The following is a 12,349-nucleotide window of genomic DNA, read 5'->3' as shown; positions in this document are numbered from 1 at the left end:
CAAAATACACTCCGAAACGCTACCCTCCCCCTCTTCCACAGAGCAAGAAACTGGTCTCATGCTGCCCACGAGAGCTGCAGTCTGACTCCTACTCCTCCCGAACTTCCCAAAACACTCCACAAAATTTTCCTGCGGACTTTTCGACCAGTCAAAAATGGTTCAAATGGCTCTGAGCACTATGCGACTTAACATCTATGGTCATCAGTCCCCTAGAACTTAGAACTACTTAAACCTAACTAACCTAAGGACATCACACAACACCCAGTCTCGACCAGTCACCCTCGAGATTATGTAAAGAAAATATAGGCACTTTAGTTGGCGTTTTCCTGCTAATGTTCATAGCACTTGCTGTAAAGCGTTGGTTCAGAAGTTTATTCTACGAAAGGGAATCAGGAAACACCGTCAATCTTGTGGAAATCGCTAGCCTTTGAAAACAGTGGCAGGATCGGCTCAGACCGCCACAGTTGTCAGATTAAGGGAGGAATGACCCATTATCTCCAGTCTGCTTAATCGTCCCCGACCACGGAAGACAAAAAATCGGTGCTGGCGTTCGCTATTGTGAACGAGTGCAGCTTTAAAATGATATGTTACGAAGCTCCCTCACATTTTTCGGTAACAGATGAAATTACTCCTGAATATGATTACGAAAATCTTTGAGCTCCGACATTTACGTATTAAGCGCGAGCAGTGGCTATATGGTTAGTTTTCACATAAGCCAAATATCTACCTTTTTAAAACTACCATCCGCAAACAGAAACTTCGCCTAAAATTCTAAATTACGTAATTTACAAAATTAAACACTACTATACTCTTGTTAAATAATTAAAGAAAAACACAAATTACAAATACACCAATAGAGCCAAAACCGTAAAGAATCGTGGATAATGGATCTTACTGAAACTGTAGCTGTCGAACAAATAAAAATCAAACTAGATAGGGCATACTATGCCTGCAGTCAGATAAATATGTACCTCGAAGTATCTATCGATGAATATCAAACTAAGGCGCTGTAGCACAGTTTTCAGACTGTTAGTCCTTTATGCAGCACAATGCCTATCCCAACCAAAATGACCTCAATAAGAACCCTCCAACTACAAGAAAGTAAATTCCTGCCGGAGATGGTGGGACCAAGGATCCTGTTAGATGGGAGACGATGGAACAAACCTCACCGATGCTATCAGAAGAAGACAACTACTTATAGCTTTCTATGACTACCTGTACGGAATGGATCTCCACAAGCCGTTCTATAAGTATTTTCAAAGTAGCCAAAAACGGTAAAACCACTGGATCCCTTCGGATCAAGCTGATAGAGAGACCTCACAGAATTTCATATTAGGCAATAGTTAATAATAAGACTAAAAACAGCCGACCAGTTGCAATGGATAAAGAAATCTTTACCTAGGTTTCGGCAGATTTAAATCTGTCTTCTTCAGAAGGCGGCAATTTTTACATAAATATGGAATGATATATCGTCGTCGTTTTTACAAATATCTGCATAGATCCATTAGTCCAAATTAAAATATAGCCCTGAAAATAGGGTTTGTCATGTAAATAAAATTAGTACATGGATGTAGCAGAGCTCACAAGCGACTCTATTAGATTCGGCAGATTTAAATCTGCCGAAACCTAGGTAAAGATTTCTTTATCCATTGCAACTGGTCGGCTGTTTTTAGTCTTATTACGTGGAACCGTTGCTGTTGCGCAGCTATGTTTAAAATACCAAAAGTTAATAACTAACAGGTGCGACTACCATATAGCTATTGAAACCAGACCCTTCATAACATCCCTCACAGCAGTTAACCACGATGTGACTAGGAAATAATCAAAGGACTGAGAGTTCAGCAGGAAAATGGAGAAATACTCGGCTAACAGAAAATCTCTAGGTACTAACAAGGAATCTGCCACTAAAGTTCACAGGGAACATCAAAAGTGGCAGACAGCAAAAGTGTAGCAAAATCACAAGCACAGTGGTACACAAATGGCCCACATGAGTTAAAAAATTGATCACATACTTTAAAAATATAATATTCAATGATTCATTAAAATTTAATCTCTCAAAATAAAAGAAGACGAAAACCAAATAAATGTAGCGTAACTGACTTCTACTGTACTATTGCTTCGATTACCAAAAATATAGCTAAACAATTAACGAAAATGAACAATGTGATGGCTCATGATGGTCAGCCCTTTTGTCAGTGACGTGGGTTACATACCGTGCTTTTCTGTATTATATCATTCATTGAAGGCATGCGACACATTAACGGTGAATCTTGTGTCTGGTTATTCAAGATGAGATGGCTGGCGCTGAGTTTCACACACTCCTTTTCTTTGACTCCAGACTGATTCAGAACAAAACAAACACATCATCACCTTCCACAAGCACTCTTCACAATCATTTATGCAATGCATATACAAGACTGTAGCAAGCAAACAGCAATACTTTTATAGTATCTTGTCCATAAAAACAAAGTGGAATCCTCCCACTGTTCTCAATCACAAGTGTACAAATAGGGAACAGGCTTTCATTTTGTTGTGTGAGAACATAAATCAGATAGGCATACATGTCACTAAATGACAATGATAGAAAAATCTCAGAAATTCAACTACATATAGAAACTTACACACAGTAGTCGTTCTTCCCGTGCATTATTCATGAATGGAAGAGAGTAAATCTCGGGCCACTTGTGTTTCCATAACTGTAACTTCCTTTCCTTCTCTCACAAGTAAGTCTTAATTTCAGAGGAGTTTTCCTATCACCATTACTGTTTCTGTCAAAAAAATTTACATGGATACACTGTGCCCAGTGGGATGGTCACAGACAACAAACAGTCAGTAGAAGTTTAACTGGATTTAGCTATGTTATTCAAATGTGTGAAAGTTGACACATCCTTTCCATTTTGGGAGCTAATAATCCAAGTAGACCTGTCATGAACTGCCTAGTTAGTCAGTTTTATGTTCAATGCAAATGATGCATCATTTGTACTATTAATCTTAATGGTGTGGAACGAGTTATTTCATATTCACATTACACATTTATATGTAAATTTTGCTATCTGCTGACCATTTACAATAATCATTTTTTTAAAACAGAAAACAGTTGTGAGTTAATTTTGCCTACCCATCATCTTTTTTACATATTACAAAAGTAGAAATTCTTCTACATATTTAGAAGAGTTGTCAGGGAGAAACTTTTCAGATTTAAATTTCCTATCTGTCAGACATTCTCTATCACTAGGTAACATATAAAAAATTTTTGATAGCAGTATGAGCTGAGAACAATCTTAATGTAGAGTAATGAATTGCAGTGGATTCCTTACAACAAACTTAATGAAGGAATAAACATACTGTGAAGCAGTTGATAGAATGCCAGTCTCCTTAAACAGATGACATGACCACAAAGTGATCATAAGTGAGCACCACACATTATTCTTATGCCACATTCTTGAGAAATTAAGATTTTCTTTCTTAAATACGAGTTATGCCAGAAATTTATTGGGTAAGACATACCTGAAAGAAAATATGCAGAAAATGGCAGAATATGTCAATTTACTGATTTGTCTCTCCCCAGCATTTTCAACATCTTGAAGTGCAAATATGGATGAACTAACTTGTTTTAGGAGTTTCAAAATACGTTTTCTCCAGTTTAAACTCTCATCAATCTGGTCACCTAAAATTTTTGAAATTTTCACCCCAGTAATTATTTCCTCCCCATTAGTTACGTTTACCGATGGTGCAATGCCACTGAACGTGCAAAATTGGATATGGTGTGTTTTTTTGTTTTTTTTTTTTAAACTGAGAGTGACATCAGAAAACCACTCAATAAATGTTTTAAGAACATTATTTGCCATGTCTTCTGTTACTGTACGTGTGTTTAAATTTATTAGATTACTAGTACCATCCACAAAAAGAACTAATTTTGCTTCTTGTACATTAGACAGAAGGTCGCTTACATAATTGTAAGAGACACAATAGTGCACCAAAGATTAATCCTTGTGGAACTGCGTAAGTGATTTCTCCCTAGTCAGAAGAATATCATCTGCTTACTTTGGTTAAATTATTGTTTGGATTCAAAATGACATTGTCTACTGACTGGGCAAACGATCAGTTCCACAAAAGCTCAGTTCATTTAAGAGAATTCACACAGTCAGACGCCTTAGACAACCCAAGAAAATTCCTACTGATTTATTTTATTATTTAACGCTCGTAAAATTTTTGAGTGAATGAATAAATGGAATTCTCAGGTGAGCAAATTACTGAGGATACTCAGATGGGATACTGTTCTAAGATACATAAGCTCAGGAATTTTGGAAAAAGACATCAACAGTGAAACAGTTCAAGAGTTTTCGACAGCTCTCCTTTCACCTTTCTTATAAAGGAGTTAAACAATGGAACATTTCATTATCCCTGGAAAAATGCCCTAAATTAGCGATGAATTACATATTTAGAAAACAGTGCTTCAATATACTACAGTGGATTTTCTCTTAAACTCTTAGTTCTTATATTTTCTACTACATTTAAGAAATGATTATTAAGCATATACGCTACCTGTTACTGATAATTTGTAGCATTACCATTTAATTCAATCGTGATATTACCCCATTCTGTGGATTGTTGTCCTATCTTTTGTTTCACTACACTCCCAATAGCCATAAGTCTGTCATCAGAATTACTGATTTCTGACATAATATGCACGTTCCTTGAGTTTTTAATAATTTTTCTTAGTAATTTTAATAGTTTTTTATCGTGTAACTACTACAGAAACTTTACTTGTTCTTGCCAACAGATAGATTTCCCTTTTCCTTTCGTGTGATACTTTAATCCCTCTTGTGATCCAGGGATTTTTTACATGGGCATTTAGTGTTCTTTTAAGGTAATATATTATTTATCCAACCAACTCTGCATCATGATCAGAGACAGCATTTGTTACTGTGTATACACTTATTTTCTTGCTTTGAGCTTCATCAAAGAAAACATTGTCTTTAACCAGCTGTGTTGGAACTTTATTACTGAGATCAAATTGTAGGATGCAAATAAACAGACTATTAACTGCTTGTTGCTTTCTAACAGATAGTGTAGTAAGGAACCCATATACCACATAAACAGTTCAGAATTTCCTAGTGGATATATATTTTAAAATGAACTTTTTCAGTATTAATTCACAAGCACACATTTCTACATGTTGGTCTGTATAAAATCTACATGTGTTTTTAAACTTGTGTTCTGTATTAAAATATGTAACAACTCCTCCTTCTCCCATATTTGTTATATATGAATAAGATATGGAGTACAATATTTTATATTTAACCTCTCTAGCCCTGTGCTTTTGTGATACATAGATAGGCACAGGATATCTATCTTTTCAGAGCTCTGTAAATTTTCCAAACGGACAAGAAGCTCATCTATCTTATTACTCAATCTTCCAACATTGTTATGAAATAAGCTAACTTTACTTCTCTGTGCATTCGTAAGCATTTTATGAGGCTCTTCTGTTGTTTTAACGTCTTTCACAACAGGTTGCCTGATTCCTGACTCTTATGTGAGAAAGGTACTCCTGTGACAGCAACAACCATTGGGATTTGGCTGTGTCTGATGGTGCCCTCCCTCTCCCATGTACAACTTCTGCAAGAAAGTCAATTACCCTATCTTTCCCTCTATCATTCAGGTGCAGCACATGTCTAGCATATTCCCATTTCCCAATTGCAGCAACAGGCCTTCACATGAGATTTCATTTCACTCAGCAGCAATCCGCTGAAGTCTGTGTTCACATGGCTCACAGCATTTTTACCCAGTCCTGATCATGATTCTCTAGAACCTCCAAAAAACTCAGGTTTGTGAATAAAGTTCCTACACCTGTTCCATCCAGGTCTCCCCTAATGATGAAATTTCTGCATTTAGCCAGGTAGGAAATAGAGAGAACAGGAAAAGAGCTAAAAAGCTAGAAGATTTTACATGGTATAGCCCATAGCATGTTGTAAACGGAACAAAAAGATGACAACTGACCAATTAAATAGAGTAATTGAGTAAGAAACGAAGAAAACCATTCGAATTTCAAATGAACTCGAGAGGTAATCACACTGAGAGACAGTAGAGTTGTTAACTGGTATTGAGAAGGCTTTTTGCACTTACACTGAAAATGTCCTTAATTCATTAGACAACAAATTAGAGGCAACTGGCATATTCTGTGACCTGTTAAAGGATTTTGACTGTGTGAATCATAGCATTCTTGCAAGTAAATTAAAATATTATAGCATCACTGGTAGTGCTGCAAAGTGGTTTCAGTCATATCTTGCTAATAGAAAACAAAGGGTGTCATTACGTAATACTTCAGCAGTAAGCAATCATACATCATCTGACTGGGAAGAAATTACATGTGGTGTTCCCCAAGGTTCCATTCTAGGTCCATTACTTTTTCTTGTGTATATTAGTGATCTGTCATCTGTTACATTACCAGATGCCAAGTTTGTATTATTTGCAGATGATACAAACATTGCAATAAATAGTAAATCAAATACAAATTCAGAAATGGCAGCTAATCAAATTTTTACTGACATTAATAAGTGGTTTGTAGCCAGTTCACTCTCATTAAACTTTGAAAAGACCCACTATATGCAGTTCAGAACTTCCAAGAAATTTCCTTCTTGTGTGTGTATAAAATATGATGACATGGAAGTATGAGAAGTTGGGAGTGTAAAATTCTTGGGACTACAACTTGATAACAAATTCAGTTGGGAGCGACATACTAAAGAACTGCTAAAGCGCCTAAAGGAGTCTGTGTTTGCAATGCAAATGATGTCGGACACCGCAGATATAAATATAAAAAAACTGGCATATTTTGCTTACTTTCACTCTATTGTGTCATATGTTATCATATTTTGGGGTAACTCCTCAAACCAAGAAAATTTTTTTACAGTACAGAAGCGTATAATAGAGTAATGTGTAGTGTAAATCCAAGAACATCATGTCGAAACCTGTTCAGAGAATTGGGCACACTAACAACAGTTTCAAAGTATATTTATTACTTAATGAAGTTTGATGTAAATAATACATCTCTTTTGCTGCTTAGTACACAGTATCAATACTAGGAAGAAGAACAGTATACGTAAAGATTTAAAATCACTTACTCTTGCCCAGAAAGGAGTCCAGTATTCAGGAAGACAAGGCACAATTTAAGCATAATTTAAAAGAATTTTTGGTGGCCAACTCCTTCTATTCCATCCATGAATTTCTCAAAAAGTGCAGTAGACCAGTTTAATGAAAATTTATTATACTTTAATTTTTGACAATACTTGGTTGTAACAGCCAAGTAACTACCTACTGTGTGAATGATGAATGTATGGAAAGCAGATGTAAGTCCTAAGTCTGTAAATAGTGGAAGTTTACTTTTAAATCTTGTACATAATTTGACTGTTCTTAACTGAGGATCATTGAAATGAATAATTTACTTTAATTTTTGACAATACTTGGTTGTCATAGTGAAGTAACGAGCTGCTGTGTCAATGGTGGATTTAATGAAAGCAGGTATAAGTGCAAAACCTGTAAATATTAGAAGTTTAATTTTAATTCATGTACATAATTTTACTGTTTATTGACTGAGGATCATTAAAATTAATGAAACGTAAGTTTTTCTAATTACATTTTTGTAATGTGTTTATCCGACATGTTCCACACTCAGGAGGATACCCTCTTTTGTGGGTCTACGGAATGAATAATTAATCTAATCAAGTGGTATCATAGGCTGTAGAACTTACTAGTGTATCAGCTGCACATGTGTGTGTGTGTGTGTGTGTGTGCAGCAAGTTGTAGGGTCGACCCCTGGAATGCATTGTCTCCAGTCTGGCGTCCATTGATGCCATGCCTTCAGAAGCGAGGGAATTTATAGCAAGCCCATACCCTGAAAGTCCGACTCTAAGGTAATGGAAGTCACAGCAAGCTCTTATTTACCGTGGCAGCATACTGTCATGCCAATATAAACGTTGAGACGAAACGATTAAGTTAACTCTGCTAGTCACCTGCCAGTCATTTGCGCGAGCGAGTGAGGCAGAGCACAGTGTCCCCAGCAGTTTAATAGTCTGGCTAATAGGCCTCCTTGATTAAAAGCGTAGTTTTCATTGCCAACCCTAGAGACTAGCTGCATTCCCCTACCCATGTCACGTCTTTAGTGTTGAGCGAGGACTTTTTTAGCTCTAGTTTTGCCATTTTCCACGTGGAGCCAAATGTTGAGACATGGAGAAAAAGTAGTTTTGCATGATGGCCATGGGCCACACATAAAATCTGAGTATAATGGATTTTCCTTACAGCCAATGCAATAATGGCTCTGAGCACTATGGGACTTAACATCTATGGTCATCAGTCCCCTAGAACTTAGAACTACTTAAACCTAACTAAGGACAGCACACAACACCCAGTCATCACGAGGCAGAGAAAATCCCTGACCCCGCCGGGAATCGAACCCGGGAACCCGGGTGCGGGAAGCGAGAACGCTACCGCACGACCACGACCTGCGGACCCAATGCAATATTTAGAATTTTAATCATATACGGTTGATGTTCCTGAGACGTACTGAGTCTCACCTTTGTCTATGATAATGATATAGGCCAAAGCAATGAATTAAAGTTTGTACCAGTACCATTGTCGTTCTTGGCATTTTGTCCAGACGGACGTCACATGACATCCGTTTAATTTGATCGTTGAATACTCTGACTGAACACGCTGTTCTACCTTGTCATCTGGCTAGCGAGATGCACTAGCTGTTATGTTACATTGACACTGCGACTATCATAGCTGCTCTGATCACCTAAGTACGTCTCCCTCTCCGATACAGATTCCAACTCATGCCTCAGCCCATCCCTGTTCCCCTTCTAAACTCGCATCAGTATTGGCAGATCCTCCAATATTGGAATAGCAGCTTAGCAATGAGTGAAATGGGGTTACCTCCGGCATAGGTGATATATGCAGTTAATATTCCTGAGACATACGCAGTCTCACCTTTATCTACAATAATGTTGCAGGCTGAAGCAATGGCTTAAATAATGATGACAGTTTAGAACGGAAATAGCAATGGTCTGAGGCATGAGTCGGAATTTGTATCACGGAGGGAGATGTACACAGTTGGACGTTAAAATTGCAACATCAAGAAGGGTAGTAAATAATGTAGTTGTACTTAGTGTGTTTATACCCTTTAGCAGCAAGAAGTGGAATGTTAGGTTATCTATTTGATTCTTCTCCATCATCAAGGTACTGATACTTTATTTACAACTCTAGAAAACATCAGTTAAGATAATGAGGAGAGAGAGTATGGAAAATATACTACCATTTTCATGCATACATCACCACAGCAAGAAATAATTCTAAGAGAAAGCGGGATCATCTATAGTTTTCAACTAAATCGATACAAGATTAGTTATAAATCTAGACACGAAAATTTTACACATGAGACTGCCTGAGAACTGATGCCTATTTCTACATCTACATCTAATTTATGGAATGAAGGTTATGTTTTTCCACTTAGACTGTATCCATTAAGACCCCTTCGTAGTTACACAACCATTTTCGAGTATTTACCTGGAACAACTAGCCATATGCATGAAAATTGCACTGAATTCATATAATGTATTACCATAGATGATGATTTACAAATTACGCTGTTTATGATGGTGAGAAGGATTTGACTCATGTTCATTCGTACAGAGTTATGTCCGCCCTGGTAGCTGAGTGGTCAGCCTGACAGACTGTCAATCCTAAAGGGTCCGGGTTCGATTCCCGGCTGGGTCGGAGATTTTCTCCGCTCAGGGACTGGGTGTTGTGTTGTCCTAATCATCATCATTTCATCCCCATCGACGCGCAGGTCGCCGAAGTGGCGTCATATCGAAAGACCTGCACTAGGCGGACGGTCTACCCGACGGGAGGCCCTAGCCACACGACATTTCCATTTCCATGTACTGTGTGTCTTCATTAAATTAAGAGTCAGACCTCACAGAAAAATCAATTATAAACATGTTTTATTACCATCAGGCCAGAATTTGGCATGGTCAAATTTTACTGTTAATCACACAGTCATGATAATAAAATAGCACACTAGTTTCCTTGCTATATTTTGTTCACTTATTTCTATTAAAGAATCATTAGTAGATTCAAAGATGGTTTTCATTGTAGATGGTCTATTATTCGGAATGGAAGTGACAGCCAGAAATAAATTATAGTTTGAAATATGATAGTAGATTTCACTACTCACTTATTTCTCAAAAGCTTTCCAAAAATGGGGAGTAACAGCAAGGACCTATAATTAAAGGTATTTCATCAGCTCCATCTCTGTAATTAGACTCTTCAGCAACTAAACTAGAAGGACTTCACTCACAGTTAGCAACAGAGTACGTCTCCCAGATGTCAATAGCGCATCGCCATGGTGTAGACTGCATAAGACGGAAGAAGCATTGTGAAGACACGTTACATGACATCATATACACTGAAGAGCCAAAGAAACTGGTGCACATGCCTAATACCGTGTAGGGCCCCCGCGAGCACGCAGAAATGCCGCAACATGGCGTGCTGTGGATTCGACTAATGTCTGAAGTAGAGCTGGAGGGAACTGACACCTTGAATCCTGCAGGGCCGTCCATACAGGGTGTTACAAAAAGGTACGGCCGAACTTTCAGGAAACATTCCTCACACACAAATAAAGAAAAGATGTTATGTGGACATGTGCCCGGAAACGCTTAATTTCCATGTTAGAGCTCATTTTAGTTTCGTCAGTATGTTCTTCCACCTACGCTCAATGGAGCACGTTATCATGATTTCATACGGGATACTCTACCTGTGCTGCTAGAAAATGTACCTTTACAAGTACGACACAACATGTGGTTCATGCACGATGGAGCTCCTGCACATTTCAGTCGACGTGTTCGTACGCTTCTCAACAACAGATTCGGTGACCGATGAATTGGTAGAGGCGGACCAATTCCATGGCCTCCACGCTCTCCTGACCTCAACCCTCTCGACTTTTATTTATGGGGGCATTTGAAAGCTCTTGTCTACGCAACCCCGGTACCAAATGTAGAGACTCTTCGTGCTCGTATTGTGGACGGCTGTGATACAACACGCCATTCTCCAGGGCTGCATCAGCGCATCAGGGATTCGATGCGATGCAGGGTGGATGCATGTATCCTCGCTAACGGAGGACATTTTGAACATTTCCTGTAACGAAGTGTTTGAAGTCACGCTGGTACGTTCTGTTGCTGTGTGTTTCCATTCCATGATTAATGTGATTTGAAGAGAAGTAATAAAATGAGCTCTAACATGGAAAGTAAGCGTTTCCGGACACATGTCCACATGACATATTTTCTTTCTTTGTGTGTGAGGAATGTTTCCTGAAAGTTTGGCCGTACCTTTTTGTGGCACCCTGTATATCCGTAAGACAACAAGGGGGTGAAGATCTCTTCTGAGCAGCACACTGCAAGGGATCCCAGATATGCCCAATAATGTTCACGTCTGAGAAGTTTGGTGACCAGTTTAAGTGTTTAAACTCAGAATGGTCCTGGAGCCAGTCTGTAGTAATTCTGCACGTTTGGGGTGTCACATTCTCCTGCTGGAATTGCCCAAGTCCGTCGGAACGCACAATGGACATGAATGGGTGCAGGTGATCGGATAGGATGCTTACATACCATACTGGCGGAAATGGAGCTGTGAGGACGGGTCGTGAGTCGTGCTTGGGTAGCTCAGTTAGTAGAGCACTTGCCAGCGAAAGGCAAAGGTCCCGAGTTAGAGTCTTGGTCCGGCACACAGTTTTAATCCGCCAGGAAGTTTCATATCAGCGCACACTCCGCTGCAGAATGAAAATCTCATTCTGCATGCTTATACACGTGTCACTTCTCAGAGTCGTATCTAGATGTATCAGAGGTCCCACATCAACTCACACGCTCCACCCATTACAGAGCCTCCAGCAGCTTGAACAGTTCCTTGATGACATGCAGAGTCCATGGGTTCATGAGGTTGTCTCTATACCCATACACGTCCGTCCGCTCTATACAATTTGCAACGAGAATCGTCCGACCAGACAACATGTTTCCAGTCATTAACAGTCCAATGCGGTGTTGACGGCCGCAGGCGACGCTTAGAACTTTGTGTCGTGCAGTCATCAAGGGTTCACGACTGGGCCTTCGGCTCCGAAAGCCCAGGTTTGCACTTCTGTCACACTGAACGATTCTCTTGAATCGTCGTTGGTCCCGTTCTTGCAGGATCTTTTTCCGGCCGCTGCGATATCGGAGATTTGTTATTTTATGGGATTTCCTGATATTTACATTACACTCATGAAATGGTCGTACGGGAAAATTCCCACTTCATCGCTACCTCGCAG

Source organism: Schistocerca cancellata, chromosome 3, assembly GCF_023864275.1.
Source record: "Schistocerca cancellata isolate TAMUIC-IGC-003103 chromosome 3, iqSchCanc2.1, whole genome shotgun sequence".
Classification (NCBI taxonomy): domain Eukaryota; kingdom Metazoa; phylum Arthropoda; class Insecta; order Orthoptera; family Acrididae; genus Schistocerca; species Schistocerca cancellata.
Note: the sequence above shows the minus strand (reverse complement) of the source record.